The sequence below is a fragment of the Globicephala melas genome, chromosome 7, assembly GCF_963455315.2.
Source record: "Globicephala melas chromosome 7, mGloMel1.2, whole genome shotgun sequence".
NCBI lineage: Eukaryota > Metazoa > Chordata > Mammalia > Artiodactyla > Delphinidae > Globicephala > Globicephala melas.
Genome location: NC_083320.1, coordinates 45,633,231 through 45,653,260, shown reverse-complemented (window position 1 = coordinate 45,653,260; position 20,030 = coordinate 45,633,231). Strand labels below are relative to the sequence as shown.

The window sequence follows — 20,030 nt, the reverse complement described above, 5'->3', positions numbered from 1 at the left end:
TGAGGACTTAAGCCCGGGAGGCAGCCTCTCCGATAGCTCTGAGGGATTGCTCTGAAGAAGTAAGGGAGGAGGTTGGATATATAGGAGGTCAAACGAACAATTAAAAAAACAGATACTCCAACGTCAAAAGATTACTGCTAATTAAAGAAAACCAGACATGCCAAGTCAATGAATTTAGTGCTTTTCTCAATATGTATGGGAAGATGCAAGAGTCTGGGCTCACTGAAATCATTTCTTCTATATGCGCCTTAACTATCTTGGGCCAGTATCCTGCTTTTCTCCATCCTGAATCCCCTCAGGGTGCACAGTCTGTGACGGCTGCAGTGGCCGATGGCTTGATGGCCGCAACATCCTTTGTTTACTGATATGGCAGGTGACACTTTTTGCCCACAGTCTTTATAAATGCCCCCTCACTATTTATTAAAGTGTAGTACTCAAATGATATAAGATGATAGAGATAAAACAGCCATGGAAGATATCATGTGATTTGATCTTGATAGTAGATTCCAGCTGTTTAAGCAGGTGACAATATTTTGGGCAAAAATGCTTATCTGTTACTTAAAAAATTAGTAATTGGTTTAGGCGAAGGCAGTATTAAAGGGATAGTAATTATGTGTGGCACCTCTTAATCTTTTAACTTTTCTAATCACCCCAAGAACCTAATAACCTCAGTTTAGTTTGATAAAAACAGTTGATTGAGGAACATAAAAAAAAAAGGTAACCCTTTAACCTTCAGTGTCTGCTGAAAGTAGAATTACTTTTATGTTCCTTACAGTTGGAGAAGGGGAGCTGTATATTAGAAGATGTAGAAGACTTGTAGGTTTTTTTTTTTTTTTTCACAAGTGCTAGTGTCCTTTGGCTTGAATTTTAATGACCATATATCACTCTTTGAATTTTATTGGGAGCTTTACCCTCAAGCCTATGAACAGTGGTTTGAAACCAGAAGATTCTCTGAGATCTCTCCTCAAGACCAGCTGCAGTTCGGATGTGACCACTCATTGTTCTGGAATAAACAGCTTAGACCCATCTAGCCACCCTGTGGACTGTCCTCATACAAAGCTGTTTCTGTCCTGCATGGGCAGGGACTCCAGGCTCAGCTGTGAGGCCTGCTGAATTAATCAAAGGATACTTAGACCGCATTCCCTAAAGACTAGCAGATTTCTATGGTGACTCTACCCTAACACCCTGAACTCCTGCCCTTTTACATGACAGCTGGAGATCAGAGAGCAGTCTAACTCTGGGAAGACAGTTTAGGAAGAACGTTCTCGGAGGTTTATTGGTAGGAAATGTGTATTTACGTGTCCTTTTGCCTGTCAGAATTTGTAATTAACATTTTCAAGCACCTAGAATTTAATAAGCACTGAATTTGGTGCTGACTTTCGCTGTTTTGTTCAGTCTCAGTAATACCTTACCAGGTACTTGTGTTTATTTCCGGGTTACAGAGAAAGAAACGGAGAGCCTGCTAAGATATAGGTTCTGACAATTTAGGAGGACAAGTGGGTTTTGACTCTGGCTGCACATTGGATTCACCTGAAAAGCTTTTTTGAACTATGGATTCCTGGGTTTAGGGCAGATGAATTAGAATAGAATCTCTGGAGGTGGGTACCTCCCAGCAATGCCATTTTAAAAACAAAGGAAACACATTCCCAGGTGATTCTAATTTGCAGCCAGGGTTGCGAACCTTTGTCCCAATTTGTCTGACACTCATCCCTTATCAAATCGTGGTCCCTGCACCAGCCACATTTGCATGAGTTGGAAACTTGTTAGAAACACAGACTATCTGGACTTTCCTGGACCCGCTGTATCAGAATGTGAATTTTAAAAAGATCCCTAGGGAGTTATTTGTACTGCCTTTGCAACTTTTCTGTAAATCTAAAGCTCTTCTAAAATTAAAAGTGTTTATTAGGGAAAAAAAAAGACCATGTTTGGGATACAAACACAAAACCTTCCCTCCAGAAGCTCAGTCTAGCAAGAAGAAAACTTATTAAAAGGCACTTTGCTGAGCGCTGTAATGGAAGTAATGTAGAAAGTGTTGTCACTTTATGGGATGAAATGAAAGATGCTGCTTGGAGGAATTAGAAAAATTGCCCAAGGAAGGTGACTTGAAGGCATTTTGGGCACAAAGACTCAAAGGTCAATTCCTTTAAGAAAATTTGCTAATATGAAGGGAATAAAAAAAAAGAAACATAAAATTGAGCTTCAATGAAAATATAATTTGAAAACACATGTATATATTTTAAAAATGATAACTCCAAACTCCAAACTGAGGATTAGTGCCAGACTGGAGAGGTACTCTAATAATTAAAGGAAGAGTTTCTTTCTCTTTTTCGAGAAAAGCAAAGTAATTAAGGACAATTAATCATTTGTAGCTCTAGGGCTCTTGAAGGGGGTTGGGGACAGACCCTTTTGTGAAATTCTGTCTTTTGGAGACTCTTGTGACCCTACTCTCTTGAACTTTTTGGTTTCTTACAAGTGATGTGCTTAAATTCTTCTCGGGGCCTTTGCAGCTGCTGTTTTCTCTGCTGCGCAGGTCTGACCCCTTCTTCTATTCCTGGCTAAGTCCTCCTCTTCCTTCAGCTCAGATTCTGCGCAGAACCACTTCTTCCAACTTATACTCTACGTTGGGTACCGTTCTTCTGGGTTCCTATAGCATGTGTATATGTCACATTATTGCTAATTTTCTTTTTGTCTGTTTCTCTCATGAAACAGTAAGTACCCTAAAGGCAGGGGTTATTTCCCAATAGCTTCTGTGTCTCCAGAACTTTGCACAGTGCTTGACTCAATAAATTCTTGGAAGTAAATGAAAAGTGAAAATAATAGCCGGTTTTTGCCCTTAGTTTACAGTGTCAAGATGATCTTTGGAGATGGCAATAATGGATTGAAATGCCCTCAGCATTGATAGCTGGAGAGAAATTTAGAGACTTCAACCTGTGCGTAACACATGCCTGGCGTATAGCAGATTCCCAGTACATTTCAGTTGTGGGAAAGAATCAACATTCTCATTTTGTAAATGAAGACTCTGATGTAGATTATGTTAAGATGTGTCTCTCTTAGCATATTATTAAGAGAACGTGAACTCAGACATAGATCATTAGTCATAAATTAACAATCATTTTTGTGGTCTCCAATTTTTAAAATTTTTATTTGAAGTATAGTTGATTTACGATGTTGTGTTAGTTTCTGGTGAACAGCAAAGTGATTCAGTTATATGTATATATATTATGATATTCTTTTCCATTGCGGTTTATTACAGGATATTAAATATAGTTCCCTGTGCTATACAGTAGGACCTTGTTGTTTATCTATTTTATATATGGTAGAAAAATGTGGAATGCTTCATGAGTTTGCGTGTCATCCTTGTGCAGGTGCCATGCTAATCTCTGTATCGTTACAGTTTTAGTGTCTGTGCTGCCAAGGTGAGCACTGGCCTCCAGTTAAGTACCTGCACGTGTCAGGTGTTATAGAAATAACGTATATGTATAATATACATATATGGTCACATTTAATTCTTTGAAATATCTGTGAGACTTATATTAGGTTTGGGGGCACGAATTTGAACTCAGAAGTGTATGATTATAGAACTCATGCTTTTTTCCTAATCAGTGTTCTTTCTGCCCTTCCCTACTGCCTCCCTTGCTTTAAGAAGCAGTTGAAGCTGCCTGCACCTTTCTCTTCCTGGAAATTGCATGGTTAGGAATCAAGGACTCGCCCTTTGATTATTAATTTGCTGTGTGTTCATATACGGAGCCTTTCTTCCTCTGTCTCCACATTTATAAGATGGACCTATTAAACTATAGCAAAAAAATAAATAAACTATAGCAGGGGTCCATTTATTATTCAACAAATATTTGAAAGGCTAATGTGAACCAGACACTGTTCTAGGTGCTGAAGATACAACAGCAAAAAAAGGACAGACAGGACCCATAGACCCAGAGAGCTTCCATTATGGCAATTATGGCAACTGAGGCTGAAAATAAACAAGTAAAACAAAATCCAATAGTGATCAGTGCCGTAAAGCAAATAGAATGGGCTGACAAGGAGGAATGTGGATGGAGTAGGGTGAGGACATCCGTGGATGGGGTGGTCAGGGAAGTCCCCCTCAGGAAGTGACATTTAAGTTGAGAGCTGTGAGCAAAGCAGGAGTCAGTCATGAATACATTTGGAGACGCAGAGCTCTAGGCAGAGGGATGCTTGGGGCAGAAATCCTAAAGCCGGAAGAGCTCTGCATGTTGGAGGACCACTAAAGACCAGTGTGGCTGGTGGGAGGAGAGTGGAAGGAGATGAGAGGAGAGGTTGGCAGGTCCAGATTATGGATTTACAGTCAATGGTAGAGACTTTCTCAAATGCCAGCGTGCAGATACTCCGCGGAAATCCATCGTGATGTTCTCACATCTTTGATACCTTTGACATCTTGGGTACTTCTTTCAACATCTTTGCTGCTTTTCACCTGTTTGGGAAAATCGTTCCATATGAGTAAGGTCCCAGAATAGAAGCCAGAATCTTGCTTCTTCAGCCTCTTGTGTATCAAGGACACATGCATAGGACCTAGGCTCTATTGATCAGATGCACACAGGTAAGACTTCCAATCGGAAATTAATGACAAGAAACAGGCACCATGGAATCCATCTGGCAGTGATGGTGGCTGATACATTTCATCTACAGGGGCCGTCATGCAGAGTTTCTAATATGTTCAATAGCATCTGGTGCACAGATCCTAGTTAGCAAAGTGGACTTTGGTGAGAATGTCTGGTGATGGCGGCAGCGCTGAGCACACAGGGCCAATTCAGTGCTCTTATTTCAGTACTGTTTCTGACTGCATAGCTTAGTTCTTTAGCCATCATGCAGTTTTTCTGTGAATCTCTTATATCCTTCCCCTAAATTTCTTTTTACTTACATTTACTAGAGTGCATTTCTGTTTGCAGTTCAGAGCCCTGTGTCGATGACCCCAACTTGAAAATAAGGGTCAGAGAGATTTACTACCTATATCTAAGTATTAGATCTATGAGATTAATTTCAACTTTACATTCTTGGGCTAATTAGTGGCCAGATATGACCTGGAGATGTGAACACTGCTTATTTCTAAACCCTATTTCCCATATTTTTATTTGCAAAACTAGTATTTATAAACGTATTCCTGGTTTAGAAGCCTACTTTATTCTTTGCAGACTTTCATGGGTAGGCAGACTAATTATTCAATTATTTCTTCTGGAAACCTCTTTATTGACCTTCCTTAACTTAAAGATCAGGATGTAGTACAAAGATGCTACTTTCCCATTAGACTTAAGATCTCTCCAGGCTCCTAGACATATCATTGATGAGGGATACATTACCCTGGACAGCTCACTAAGAGCTCCCCCTCCCCCCTTTGGTAAAGCTAAATAAGTATTTAATTATTAACCACAATCTTAAATGTATATGCATTTTAAGAGAAATTGTTGGTATCTGTTTAGTAGTCATTATTTCAATAATATATGTAACTAGCCTTTTATGAGGTCTACTGTGCTGCATCTGAGAAAAGGCTTCTAAAATTTAAGTGGTTCTTAATAGCTGTGCAAAACTAAGGTGAAAATATGTTTATAATTATCACCAACCCCATCTGTCCTGCACTTGTGCCAGGCTATTCTCGGAAGGGCTGTTAAAAATGTAGCTACTTCTCTAAAATGGCTTTCCATTTTCTGCATCTCTGGCTATCTCTCCACTCTGTTGAAGTTCTGAATCTTTACTAACTTATGCCAATTTTATTTCTTAGGATATATTCTTTTTTTAAATTTAATTGGCTGTGCCAGGTCTTAGGTGCAGTAGGTGGGATCTTTGTTGCCTCCTGTGGAATCTTCGTTGAGGCATGCGGGATCTTTTTTTAGTTGCAGCATGTGAACTCTTAGTTGTGGCACACGGGATCTAGTTCCCTGACCAGGGATCGAACCCGGGCCCCCTTCATTGGGAGCATGGAGTCTTAGCCACTGAACCACCAGGGAAGTCCCTTCTTAGAATATATTCTTTTATTTGTAGCTGAATTTGTTTTCTTTTTCATTGATATGTCCATTGGATGCAATGCTCTTCACGATGACTGTACCAGCAGAGAAAATTGCACTTCCAACACCTCTGTGGGTAAAAATGGTGATTGATTCCTGGAAATATTTCACATGTTGTTTACCTTAATGGGAATTGCTCATTGTTACAAATAGGGAAAGAGGTATCCCATTTTTCTTGTTTAAAGGCCTTATCTCCCATGATACCAGTATACGCATTTAAGAGTACCTTACATTGAAAAGCAATTGAAAAGGAGATTTTTGACTCAGTGTCTTTATGTGAGATTTAATCACTAGGTTATACATATTTGGGTGTTGCCTTTGCCAGTGAATTTTCAGAAACTTCATGCTTAGTCCATGCTCTGTCGGTAAGTTTTTGGTGAATACATTTATGGTCCCTTGAATGTTATTACCTAGGGATATTCTTTGTCTCTATGGGTTTAGAGACAAAATGCTTAGGGTGGAAAATTTTCATTCTGGAATATGTCTTCTGATTGTCTCTTCCTCCTTTTGTCTTAATGCATGATGCACATTTTAAATTATGCATTACAGCTAGAGATGTGTGTTTGTAGGGAGATTTTGAGAAATTGAATCTTCTAAATAAACATAGCGAGGTGATGGGTACATGATGGTTTATTATTTTATTATGTTACTTTATATATGTATGATTTTTTTCATAATAAAAAGAAAACTTCGTATATTAGACTAATAAAACCCTGGGACTTAGGCAATTCACTAAACTTCTCTGAGCTTCAGTGTCCTGAACAAAGAGAATATGTAAATAAAGAAATAAATGCTTCATTTATAGGATTAGGATTTTATGATGGAATGAATGCTCTAGTGTTCCCGTGTGGACTGTACTCTGAAATACTATTCACATGTTGAGTATTAATTATAGAAGGATTTTGTGCAAGTGTCATTTAATATTGATTAACCTAAAAAGAACTGGACAGAGATTTGCATAATTATTTTTTGTATTAGAAAAATGTAGGGTCATAGAGGCCAGGAGAAGGCATGGGTTGCCTTTAGAAGGTGGCCACTTAAGAAATGGTGGAACACAATTAAGCATAACTTGGGGAAAGAAACTCTTCACTTTCTGTGTTAGTGAAACAAATGGTGATCCTAGGTAAAAGTAGACGATGACTGTTTCTTAACTGGGAGATTTCTTAATATTATCTTACTTAAATTAACATCAGTTTTGTGGTTGAGGTTCTTTAAAATTAGAGCAACTGTCTCTAGAGAAAGGAGAACAGGCTACCTTCTCAGGGAGTCTCATGAGAATTTATATCTGCTCTAAATGATTGATTTTGAGATGATCCATTATGAACATTTAATTCCAGTTAATAACGGACAATACTTATTCAAAGTTGACTGTATGCCTCGAAATGTGCAAAGTGGTTAACAAAGATTATTGTATTTTTCTCACAACCGCATAAGAAAGAGTGCTGTTATCTTTTGTTATACAGATGAGGTAGGTCACTGTGGCTCAGAGAGGTTAAATATCTTGCCCAAGTTCATATAAATGAAAAATGATAGAATTAAGAATAGAACTTGCCATTCTAACTCTAGAACCTGCAGTCTTTACTATGCCATATTAGTTCTTTATAGCAATTATTTTAGTCTAGGCTTTTTTCTAAACTTTTTTTTTTTCTACCTCTTTCTGTGTGCCCCTCTATTCAGCTATATGAGCAGGCACATCAAATTTTTATTATAATGGTCAGGAAGTCTATTTTTGAAGTGGAAAGGGTTTAAATGAAAATGTATAAATGCATATAGGTAATCATATTGTATTAATTTCCCTAGGACTACCATAGCAAGTATCGCAAACTTGGTGGCTTAAAACAATGGAAATATATTTTCTCACAGTTCTGGAGGCCAAAGAAGTCCAAAATCAATGTGTTGGCAGGGTTGATTCCTTCTGGAAGTTCTGAGAGAAAATCAGTTACTGGCGTGCCCCTAGCTTCTGGTAACAGCTGGCAATCCTTAGCATTCCTTGGCTTGTAGCTTCAGAACTCCAGTCTCGGCCTCTATCTTCACATGACATTCTGTCTGTCTTTCTGCGTCTCAAATTTCCCTCTGTTTTATAAGGACACTGGTCATTGGCTGTAGAGCCCACCCCAAATCCAAAATGATCTCATCTTAGATTTTTAACTGAATTAATTACCATCTGCCAAGACCCTATTAACAAATAAGGTTATATTCACAGGTACCAGAGGTTAGGATTTGGACATACCTTTTTGGAGGCCACTTTTTAACCCACTACTTATTTTGAACATTTGTATTAAGGAAGCAGGTAAAAGAGTACAAGTACAATGCAAACTTTAGTTTCAGACCATCTCAGTTCACTGATTACTAAGTTTTAAGTGTATTTTAGTATGAGAATGTTATTTTATGTACATTATCTCAATACCAAGATATTCCCCAAAGATTTTAGACTTAAATTTTGTTTTCTTTCTGCTGCTTCACTAGTAAAAATATGTGCAAATTGTCATTTTTCAGTTATTTCCTGAAACTTTGAAATTGAAATTATTGTTAAGAGACTCTAAATGGGAAAAATATATTACACATTTCAGTGAGGTTTCCTGATTCTTATCCCAAAGCCCTTATTAACATGACATGGAATATTAGCACTAGATTTAGTGAAGAGATATTGAATTCAAAAGATTGACCTGACAAAGAAGATGTAATAATACTTGATAATCGACCAACATTTGGGGCATCTAAAAGAGAAAAGCCAAACTGGACATCAAGAAATCTGGATTCCATTCTTAGCATATTAGAAGTTCTCTACCTCTGCAGAATGGAACAGAAAAACAAACAAACAAAAACCAAAAAAACTTCTAGAGAACAAAATGAATGTGGAGATGATCTCAGCAAGCAGATTGCTAAGAGCCTTGGAGCGGGTGATTCCTGAAGAAACGTGGAAATCAAATTTTGAGCAAACTTCTGGAGATAAAAAAAGGAAAGAACCAAGGATGATAGGTGATGACATGTTTAGAGCAATCAATGTGTATTTTTGACACAAACTTAGAAAATTTTGATTTGTTTTTAATCCATTAAGTGGCATATTAGGGAGGAGATGCGAAGTGAACAATAACCAGGAGTATTGCTGATAAGGTATCAGCAAAAGATGGTTAAAGTAGCATAATTATTAAAAAGATGCATGTCTACTTAAACTATCTTATTTTAATGTAAAACTTACACAAATGTATTTATTTGTCAAATTTTTCAAGTAAGTTAAGGTCTTTCCTTTGAGTCTGCTGACTGGAGTTCTAGAAAGACTTTCTTATGTAAAGAAAACCCATGACAGATCATCCCAATGATTACTTCATCGAATGGGAGGGAGAACTTAGGGGCACCTATATACATGCACATTCCTTCTAAACTGTAATAATTTCATCTTGATCTTTTTAAAGCTGTGTTGCCCACATCTAATGTGACATGGGAGTGAATACCTGACTAAGTTGTGGTTTTATTAGGAAGGAGGAATGAGGAAGTAGATGCTTGTTAGGCAGCCAACAATTTTCATCACAGTAAGCATGTAGCAGAATTGGTGGGAACAGAACTGCTTAAATGCACGTAGGGCAAAGTCTAGTAGCTCTAAGTGTCCACTTAGCCACAGGCAGCAGTTAGTGTGGTTTACACTTTAATGGAGAGTTTCAGTTAGTCTGGTGAGTGGTGAACTGGTTAAGTGGAACTCTGTTTTGAGAACCTCTACTCATCTAATTGAGCTTTAAAAGTACTATAAAGGTTCACACAAGATTCAAGGAGAAAGGATTTGCAGACGAAATTAGATTTGAGCCAATTTCAAAGGACAAGATAGTAGAAGGATTCATGATAAGGTAAGTGATTGTTTGTTTTGTGTGGTTGAGAAACTATCAGTTTCCTGGCGTTTGTTTCACAGGCTGGAGATAAGGGGAGAGAAATTTCCAGCATTGATTTCAGGTCCTGAGAGAGCATTTCAGTGAGGACTGGATCACCTACTTGTGTAACTGTGCTGTTCTTGGGTGGTCTTTTCCTGGGTGGCCATTGTCATCCCACTTGAACATGGTAAGTCAGACACAAATATAGATGTGACGGTCTTGGACAGTTTAAAGTTGTGCTTATTGCATGATATCATTTGTATACATATACACACATAAACACATTTAGTTTAATATCAGTTTATTTAAACAGATATGTCTTTGCAAAATAAGCTTCGATACCTTAAAAAAAAAAGTATGACTTCATTATTATAAAAACAATTAGGATCTGATTTTCATGAATAAAATTTTTTTGCCAAAACCCTGAGCAATGCTGTAAATATCTGCATTCTTAAAAACCTCAGATTATGTACTTTAAGAAGCTCTGCCGAAAATATCCTTTTTGCTTACTAAGTATGGTTTTGAAAACTTTTCTTTTTGTTTTCATGACCTGTTTGGAGTGCTAGTTGTGAAGCAGATGTACCTCCTTTCCTCTATTCAGTTATGCAAGACTCTTTTCCTAAATCATTAGCATCACACCACTCTGCTAAGCAATTTACTCTATCTGCAAGTTGCCCCTGCTGTCACAACAGCACGCCGTAAAATGGTTTTCAAGATCCTTTTTTACTTTACCCATTCTTTCACATCCCTCTAAGAAACTTCACTACACCTCAACTGACTTGTTTGATCCCATGGAGACAGTGAGAGGGAGCTTATCTCAGGGGACAAGAAGCAGGGTACAATAGTGAAGGAACACGGAATTGCTGTGGTTTCAATGGTATGTGGGACATGAGAAAATTCAAATATTGTGTGTAGACCACTCTTTCAAAAAGGTTAGCTGTGAATGGAAAGGGATAGAGTGGAGATAGGATTTTATTTCAGGTCAAATAGATGTGACGGTATTTATAAAGAAGCCAGTAAAAGAGAGTAGAAATTATAGAAGAGGAGAGGAAATTGATATACCGTGGTCCTATTCACTCTTCCTGAAACAGTGTTCCCCCTCATCCTTTCACACCCTTGTGAATAGCAATAACCTTAATATTACTTGAATATATTGAATGTGTCACTCTGTCAGATGTTCTATGAAAACAACTATGAGGTTCTTATTCCTGCTCTTTGGAATTTACAGCCTAAAGCCATAGCACATGTTGTGATTAGGGATCATTCCTGCTTTGAGGGTGTTCTTTATTAGGGTTTTAATGTGGCCTATTTTTTTTTTTTCAGAGTCATGATTTAATACACCTATCTGAATCACATGGAGTGGAAATTCTTTTTAACCTTGACACCTAGAATAGAAATAACCCCTGTTTTATAGGCCCTGGTCCTAGTAGTGGTTTATCAGGCTTCTATTGTTCAAGATGATAACATTGTTTAAGATGGCTTGATCTGAGATCAGGTAGATCCATGTGATGATCAGTTGTGTTATAATGGGATGGTTGGCTTGAGCCCAAAAAGAATTTTCAAAGGCAATGCAAAAATCTTCAGGTCAATGGGACTTCCCGAGGAGTCGATTAATGCCTCCAAATGTTTATCAAAGTAGTTACTTAGTGGCTGCTAGACTCAAGTGTACACAAAAATTCTAATGAAGAGTAATAACAGAGTCTTAAAAAAAGCAAAAACAAACGAGACAAGGCTTGTAGCTTTTTTTGGACAGCCCTCATAATCCATAGTGAGTATTTGATAAATCATAGTATTAAAGAATGTTTTACGTTTGTGCAGTGCTTGTTCCTTATAAAACACTATAATCAGCATTATTGCTTTTGATTCACAACATGGGTGACCCATAGGCAGAGGAGGCGTTGCTACTGTATTATCCCAGATTAGGAAATTGAGGCTCATAAATGTTAGTAATAAAAGCTGACATGTTGAGGGCTTGTTATGCACCAGGCATGGAGTTCAGAAATTTACAGGTAGTTTATCTTCAACACTATCCCATGCTATAGCTATTATTACTCGGATTTTGCGGTTGATAATATTGAGAAGTGGTTGAGTAACTTATCCAAGTGTACATGACTGGTAAGTGAGTCATGACTCAAACCAAGGTGAACTGACCCAAGGACAGTTGGAGCCTCTGTGTAATGTTGTACTGCTTCTTTAGGCTCTTTACACATGAGTTTTCTTTCTTCTCTGTGGCTCTTATAACTTCGCATTACAGTAAACTATCAGAAGCAGTGTATTACATAATACAGCTATCTAAATACCCTCAAAAAAGTCAGTGGACTAAATATATTCATGCTTTTAATTGGCACATGGGTAATTTTAGTGTCCAATCAATGACCGGTTCTTCTCACAGGGTTTTTGTTTGTTTTTTATATTGGAGAATTAAAACAGTATCTATTGAAGATACTGTTGATAGTATCTATTGAAGTGAATCTCGGAACTTGTTATCAATTGGAGTCAGTATATGATTTTCCTTTGGAAATATTCTAGATGTAATAGATACCAAAGGACATAAAATTCACTATAGAAGTGATTCATTATGAAATGTTTGAGAAACACATGATCAATTTATACAGCACTTGACAAACTAGTTCTTTTTTTTTTAATTAATTTATTTATTTTTGGCTGCGTTGGGTCTTCATTGCTGCGCGCGGGCTTTCTCTAGTTGCGGCGAGCGGGGGCTACTCTTCGTTGTGGTGCACAGGCTTCTCATTGCAGTGGCTTCTCTTGTGGAGCACAGGCTCTAGGCGCACAGGCTTCAGTAGTTGTGGCACACGGGCTTCAGTAATTGTGGCTCGCGGGCTCTAGACTGCAGGCTCAGTAGCTGTGGCGCACGGGCTTAATTGCTCCGCGGCATGTGGGAACTTCCCGGACCAGGGTTCGAACCCGTGTCCCCTGTGTTGGCAGGTGGATTCTTAACCACTGTGCCACCAGGAAAGCGCCAACAAACTTGTTCTTAAGGATACTTATTTTAATGAAACCGTTAAAAGATATATTATGGATATATCAATATTATATAACTTTATCTGTTATTACTTTTAAATATATCTAAGAAAAATGCTGAACACATTGTTGTGCAATAATCTGCTTTTAATAGTTAACGGGTCATACCCATCATGACAGGAAGTTATCTGGTCAAATGTGTAACTATTGACTGGAACATTAGCCCACGTGCTGCTTTTACCAACTAACGGCTTCCGCTGGAACATGTAGTCCATTCAGTGATTGCTGGAGTATGCTATGAATCTTGCCTCATGATTTGCATGTAGTATCATGCTGATGTTACTCAGTGGTTAATGTAGGGTAAACATTCATTTGTATAAACAGCAATTCTTGTTCTGTAGAGGTGGGAAAAGAAGGAGGTTTTAGATAAAAGCTTAGTCTTGAATTGGTTTTCCAGTCATATCTGAAACAACATCATCAGAATACTTGAAAATGAGGAGATATGATTTTTTTTAAAAAATTTATTTTGGAAATAATTATGGTGTTAGAAGAGTTGCGAATCTAGTAAGAATTTCCGTGTACCCAACACCCAGCTTCCTCTCTGGTAACATCTTGTATGACTGTGCATTATTGTATATTAATAAATAATCACAAGCAATAGTTGCCTGAGTATCAACCAGTTTTGCAAATATTGAAATGTAATACCTGTTTCTCAATAATAGATGGAAATTACTGAAACTTTCTGATACACCAAAAAGGCAAATATTAAAGTCTATCTCAAAAAGAAAACTTGTTTACATTTTATCTTAAAAAAATAAATTAATGCAGAATGCATTCAAAGTTTTGTTGTTTTTTTGAAACTTCCACTTTCCAAAGAAACAAAGTCTCTACAAATGTATCATTCTAATGTGCCATAATCTGTTTATGCATTTTTCTATTGACAAGCATTTAGATTGTTTCTATTTTTTGTTTATTTTGAATAATGCTGCTGAGAACATTTGTGTATAATTATTTTCTGTGGACATATGTTTTCAATCCTCTTGGATATATACCTCACAGTAGATTTACTGGATCATATGGTAACTCTGTGTTTAGTATTTTGAGGACCTGCCAAACTGTTTCCCAAAGTGGCCATTCCATTTTATAATCACACCAGCTATGTTTGAGGTTTCTAATTTCACCTTATTGTTGCCAACAATTCTTAATGTCTATCTTGTTTATTTTAGCTACATTAAAGGGCATGGAGTAGTATCTCTTTGTGGCTTTAATTTGCATTTCTCTGATGACTAATGATATTGAACGTCTTTTCCAGTGTTTATTGGTCATCTGTATATCGTCTTTGGAGAAATGTCAATTCAGATCCTTTGCTCAGTTTTTAATTGAGCTGTTCTCTTATCAGATGTATGATTTGCAAATATTTTCTGCCATCCTATGGGTTCCTTGATGTTGACCTTTGAAGCACAAAATTTTTAAATTTTGATAAAAACCAATGTATATATTTCTCTTTTGTTGCTTTTGCCTTTGGTGTCCTATCTGAGAAACCATTGCCTAGATCAAGGTCATGAAAATTTACTCCTAAGTTTTCTTTTAAGAGTTTTATAGTTTTAGCTGTTACATTATGGTTATAATCCTTTTATTTTTTTTCTTAAAAAAAATTTTTTTTAAAGCTATTGCATTTTTCGTTTTATTTATTTATTTATGGCTGCATTGGGTCCTCGTTGCTGCACGTGGGCCCTCTCTAGTTGTGGAGAGCAGAGGCCACTCCTCGCTGTGGTGCGCGGGCATCTCACTGCAGTGGCCTCTCCCGTTGCGGAGCACAGGCTCCAGGCACATGGGCCTCAGTAGTTGTGGCGCGCAGGCTCAGCAGCCGTGGCCCATGGGCTCCAGAGCGCATGCTCAGTAGTTGTGGCGCCCGGGCCTAGCCTCTCTGTGGCACGTGGGCTCCTCCAGGACCAGGGATCAAACCCGTGTCCCCTGCATTGGCAGGCGGATTCCTAACCACTGTACCACCAGGAAGTCCCTATAATCCACTTTGAATGGCATTTTGTATATAGTATAATGTAGGGGTCCAGTTTATTCTTTTGCCATTTGTACTAGCACCATTTGTTGAAAAAACTATTCTTTTTTATTTGGCTTGACACTGTTGCAGAAAAGAATTTACTATAAATGAAGGATATATTTTTGAACTCTCAATTCTACTCCATTGATTTATATGTCAGCGTTATGTCAGCACCATACTGTTTTAATTACTATAGCTTTGTAGTAAATTTTAAAATTGGGGAACCTGAGTCATACAACTTTTTTTTTCTTTTTCAAGATTGTTTTGGCTATTCTGGGTTCTTTGTACTTCTATATGAATTTTGGCATCAGCTTGTCAATTTAGCAAAAAAAAAGAAAAAAGGCAGCTGGAATTATGAGAGGGATTGCATTAAATCTGTAGATTAATTTAGAGGAATTGCCATTCTAACTTTATTAAATCTTCCAATCCATGAGCATGGAACATCTTTCTATTAGTCAGAGATTCTTTAATTTCTTTCAGTAAGTAGTTTTTGGTGTACACATCTTGTACTTCTTTTGTTAAATTTATCCTATACTAATCTTTTTGCTATTATTAAAAATAGAATTTTTTCCTTAATTTCATTTTCAAATTGTTCACTGCTAATGTATAGAAATAGAATTGATTTTAGTATATGTATCTTTCTGAACTCATTTATTAGTTCTCAAAAGTTTTTGGTTATTTCTGTTGGATTTTCTATATATAATATTTTGTCTTCTGTGAATAGAGATAGTTATGGTTCTTCCTTTCTGTATTATTCTGCTCAGGCCACTGTATCAAAATATCATATGGCTTAAACTACAGACATTTATTTTTCACAATTCTAGAGGCTGGGAAGTCCAAGATCAAGGTGCTGCAGATTTGATGTCTGGAGAGGGCCCTCTTCCTAGCTTGCATATGGCTGCCTTCTTACTGGATCTTCACATGGTGGAGAGAGATCTGGTGTCTTCTTATAAAGATGCTAGTCTTTTTGTGGGGCACCATACTCATGACATTTTCTAAAACGTAATTACCTCCTAAAGGCCACACTTCCTAATACTATCACATTGGGGAGGTTAGGGTTTCAACATATAAATTTTGTGGGGGGTGGAAGGACAAAACATTCAGTCCCATAACACTTTCCAATCTGGAAGTCTTTTAGTTCTTTTTCTTAACTAATCTTGAAAATCTGATTTTTATAGTATAATATATATAATAATATTTAATTGTAACAGGTTTTAAAAACTACAGTTATATTCATTTGGACATCTGTTTCAGCCCATATTTTCAGTACAATAGTGGATGACCCTGGAGAGCAAATTGTCTTCATTTTGCCAATACAGTTGTCAGCAAAAATTTTGAATGCAACATTATTTCCAGAAATTTGTAGGCATTGTGGAAGTTAAAAAAAAAAAAAAAAAGAGGTCTGTCCACAAACTTAATTGCATAGAGAAGCCAAGTTCAACATGCTTGAAATACCTCCAAAGGAAATGTAATACCAAATACAAATTCAATGGATATTAGGAAAACTAAACTGTTGCTGAGGTAAATAACAAAATTATGGAAATGGCAGAATACAACCTCATTCTTTTAAAGAATGGACGGGATTTGGCAATGAAGGTGAATAAAGCAGAAATTATTCAACATAAAAATTGGCATGAATAAGGTCAGAATGTAGGGAAATTTTTTTTAAAAGTTCTATTCAACTCTAAAAAAAACAAATCATGCAGAGGATAGAATATAGTTTGAGGAAGACTGAAGAAAAAAGAAGACTGATAATATATATTTTGTAGTAAGACAGATATAAAGAGGGTAATTTAATAAAAATTAGAAACAAGGGTGAGAACTTTGGGGGGGACAAAAAAACAACTCGATGAAAGATTGATCATGGCAGAATGAAGCGGAGGGAATGGCAAAAATTACTGATATTGCTAGCTAGTAATATGAGCAGAGGTCTTATGAATTGTTCAAAGTTCCAAAGCTGTGAATGGCAGAGCTAGGATTTAAAACAAACCTGACCCCAACCCTGCTGCATTTCAGGAGTAACTATGGAGGTTGTGGACTTTATTACATTCCCCAAATCTCCAATAGCATATTATTTGTCCAACCCATGTTTCTCAATAGAGTGTTTTACATTTTTTACGAAGTGTACCTCATAATAGAGCAGTGTGATTTCTTTGCAAATTCTAGAGATTATAGCGGAAGATGCTCATGAAAAGTAGGAAAAAAGAAAAGATTGGGCATTTATACTAAAAATTTACATGAATGTGCTATAATGCATAATATGCAACTGCTGTTTTTGTTAGCATCATGTGACCCTGTCATACCAATTTGGATTCTCATGGCTAGTCATACTGCAGGAGCAAAGTGTAACTGATATATTGTACTCCCTTTCTGTCATTTAATGTTAGCATTCCTGTACATACTTTATGCATTCATTTCTTCACTTATTCAGCAATTATTTTCGTACATGACACTGTATGTCATATCTACTACATCCCAAGCTCCATGAAGAGAAATTAAGGCTTTGGGAAAAGAAAAAGGCAGCTTGCTTCTTCTACTAGCTAAATTTTTCTTAACTATCCCCAGCCTTTCAGTTGGGGTAACATTGCATCCCTACTGGCCAGGGATAATCTAACTTTGTACCAGTTGCCCTGGTGCCCTGTCTAATTAGCTTTCTTCTCACTTTCAAAAGTGTCCCAATTGGGGTGGTCAATTATATGGTTACCCTACATGTAATACATACAAATGCATATTTCAGTAAAATTTCAGTTTGAATGCATATCTCCAATCTTCAGCATTGCTATTGAGCTGAAATGGAAAATGTTAAGTATATGAATGACATAATTCTACAGTAATTATAGATTGAACTCCAAGAAAACAATCCAAACTAGAGGTGAGGAAGTTCAGTAATTCACAGAACAGGACAACACTGATTTAACACTTATGGCATATAGTATATTCTACTTTAAATAAAACCAGTTAAATAAAACCTTTTTCTCCCCCTTTCAGTCTATTGCTAAGGTTTTAGCAGAAACGTGAGATGAGTTGCTTTTGTGGGCAAAGACTGGTGATAAGCTGTTAACATGGCAAAATCCATGAGGTGATAAAAAAGAGGATACAGCTTTTAATTAACATTCTTTGTTTATAGGGTAGAAAATCCTTTACTAGGCTTTTTACATGAATTGTTTTAGGAAAAGACTTGGTAGAGACAGGGAAAACTGCGATTAGTGATAGGAAATGCTAAATAAAAAAATGAATGCTAACGTTCACCAAGCATTCACTATATGCCAGGCACAATTTTAAGCGCTTTACTTGTACTAACTCATTTATCCACACAAGCCGTGATGGTATTATTTTAACCCCATAAATGAAGAAAATGAGGCACAGATTAGTTAACTTGCAGGGCCACTCAATTGGCATTTAAACCAGACATTCTGGATCCATAGGCCACACTTTTAAATATTTCCTGACACTTCTCATATGTTTGTAGGTGCCTATTTACACATAATAATCATGATACTATCTTACATTTTTAGAACACGTCGTAGTTAACAAGTCCTTGTCTGAATATTCTGTCATATTCTCTCTCTCTCTCTCACCCCCTGCCAGTCTCACTCACACACACATACACAGACACATGCACACACAGGTATAGGCACAGATCCTGTGAAGCAGAGCACGTTAAGATAGCCCATTTTACAGATGAGATATATTTATGTGGTTTGTCCAAAATTGTTCAGTTAAGAAGCAGTGGTGTTATGTGATGACCTAGAGGGGTGGGATGGGGAGGATGGGAGGGATGCTCAAGAGGGAGGGAATATGGGGACATGTGTATGCATATAGCTGATTCGCTTTGTTGTGCAACAGAAACTAACATGGTATTGTGCAGCAATTATACTCCAAAAAAGTTCCATTAAAAAAAAAAAAGAAGCAGTGGAACAGAGGTTGGCTCAAGCTTAGTTCTTCATAGTCTACGAGCTTCTCATTCTACAATGTAGGGATCACAAGTGCACATGCTGCAATCTTTGTCACATTGGACCCTGGGAAGAATCCTTCTTGGCAACAGAAAAATGGAAAGAGCATGTTCATCAACCTTTTATCTTTGGATATTTTCCCATACCAAAGTGACTTTATAAACTTTCATGCTGATACAATGAACCCTACAAGAATAAGCTGATAGTTCACTTCAGTTTCCCACCTGTGAAATAGTGGTAATGTTAGTACTGACCTGTATACTTGTTGTCAGAAATAAAATAACTAACACATTTGTAGAGTACACAAAACAGTGTGTGGCACTCTGTTGCTATCTCATATTATTAATAAGGACTGAGTTTTAAAACATGTGGGCAGGTTGTGAGAAATCATCCTCACTACTGGAAATAACTCCCAATGCTCTGGTGCCTCTGATGTCCGGAAAACAACATAATGTTTTTGTGCTAATTATGAAGAGATACTGTCAATGATCAACATGTATTTGAGGAAAGACCTCTGTGCAGTGAATAGTTTGAAGAAATACAAAATGTATTTTAGGAAGTTCATTTCCTCAATGAGTTCATACTTTTCCATCAATTAAAAATACATTATTTTCATCAGGGCCTGCAAAGGGTAGGGGGGCTGGCAATGGAGAATTGATGTTTAATGGAGTACAGAGTTTCAGTTTTGCAAGATGAAAAGAGTTCTGGAGATGGTTCCACAACAGTGTGAATGTACTTACTACTGAACTGTGTACTTAACAGTGGTTAAGATGGTAAATTGTATGTTATGTATATTTTACTGGAATTAAAAACTTAAAAAAAGAAAAAATATATTATTTTAGTCTTACACAATCTTACTTTCACATTTCATTCAAGCACAAATTTGTGGAAGTTAAAAAAGACATGCAGGAATAAGCATCACATGAATCAGGAAGTTATCAAATAACAAAATTATGTCTGTAATGAAGGAGGCTTGACAGATAGCCCTTCCCACCATCTCCCACCCCAAAAGACTGAATAGAAAACTGATGTAAAAGGCTGATGTGGAGAAATAGGATAGGCAAGTATGTCATCAAAGGAAAAAAAAGTACAAATAGAACACAGTTTAAAAATTCAATAGTGAAAAATCCATTCTGTAAACCTG

General features: G+C 37.0%; 1 protein-coding gene and 1 non-coding gene across 6 annotated transcripts in view; one reads left to right on the top strand and one right to left on the bottom strand.

The window, feature by feature from the left end:
- Positions 1-20,030, top strand: part of GULP1 (GULP PTB domain containing engulfment adaptor 1) — a 260,971-nt gene that overhangs the window by 41,118 nt on the left and 199,823 nt on the right. The gene's annotated exons all lie outside the window — the stretch shown is intronic.
- LOC115851117 (U6 spliceosomal RNA) lies at positions 3,321-3,424 on the bottom strand. Its single transcript, XR_004038619.1, has one exon. It is a non-coding gene; the product is annotated as a U6 spliceosomal RNA (small nuclear RNA).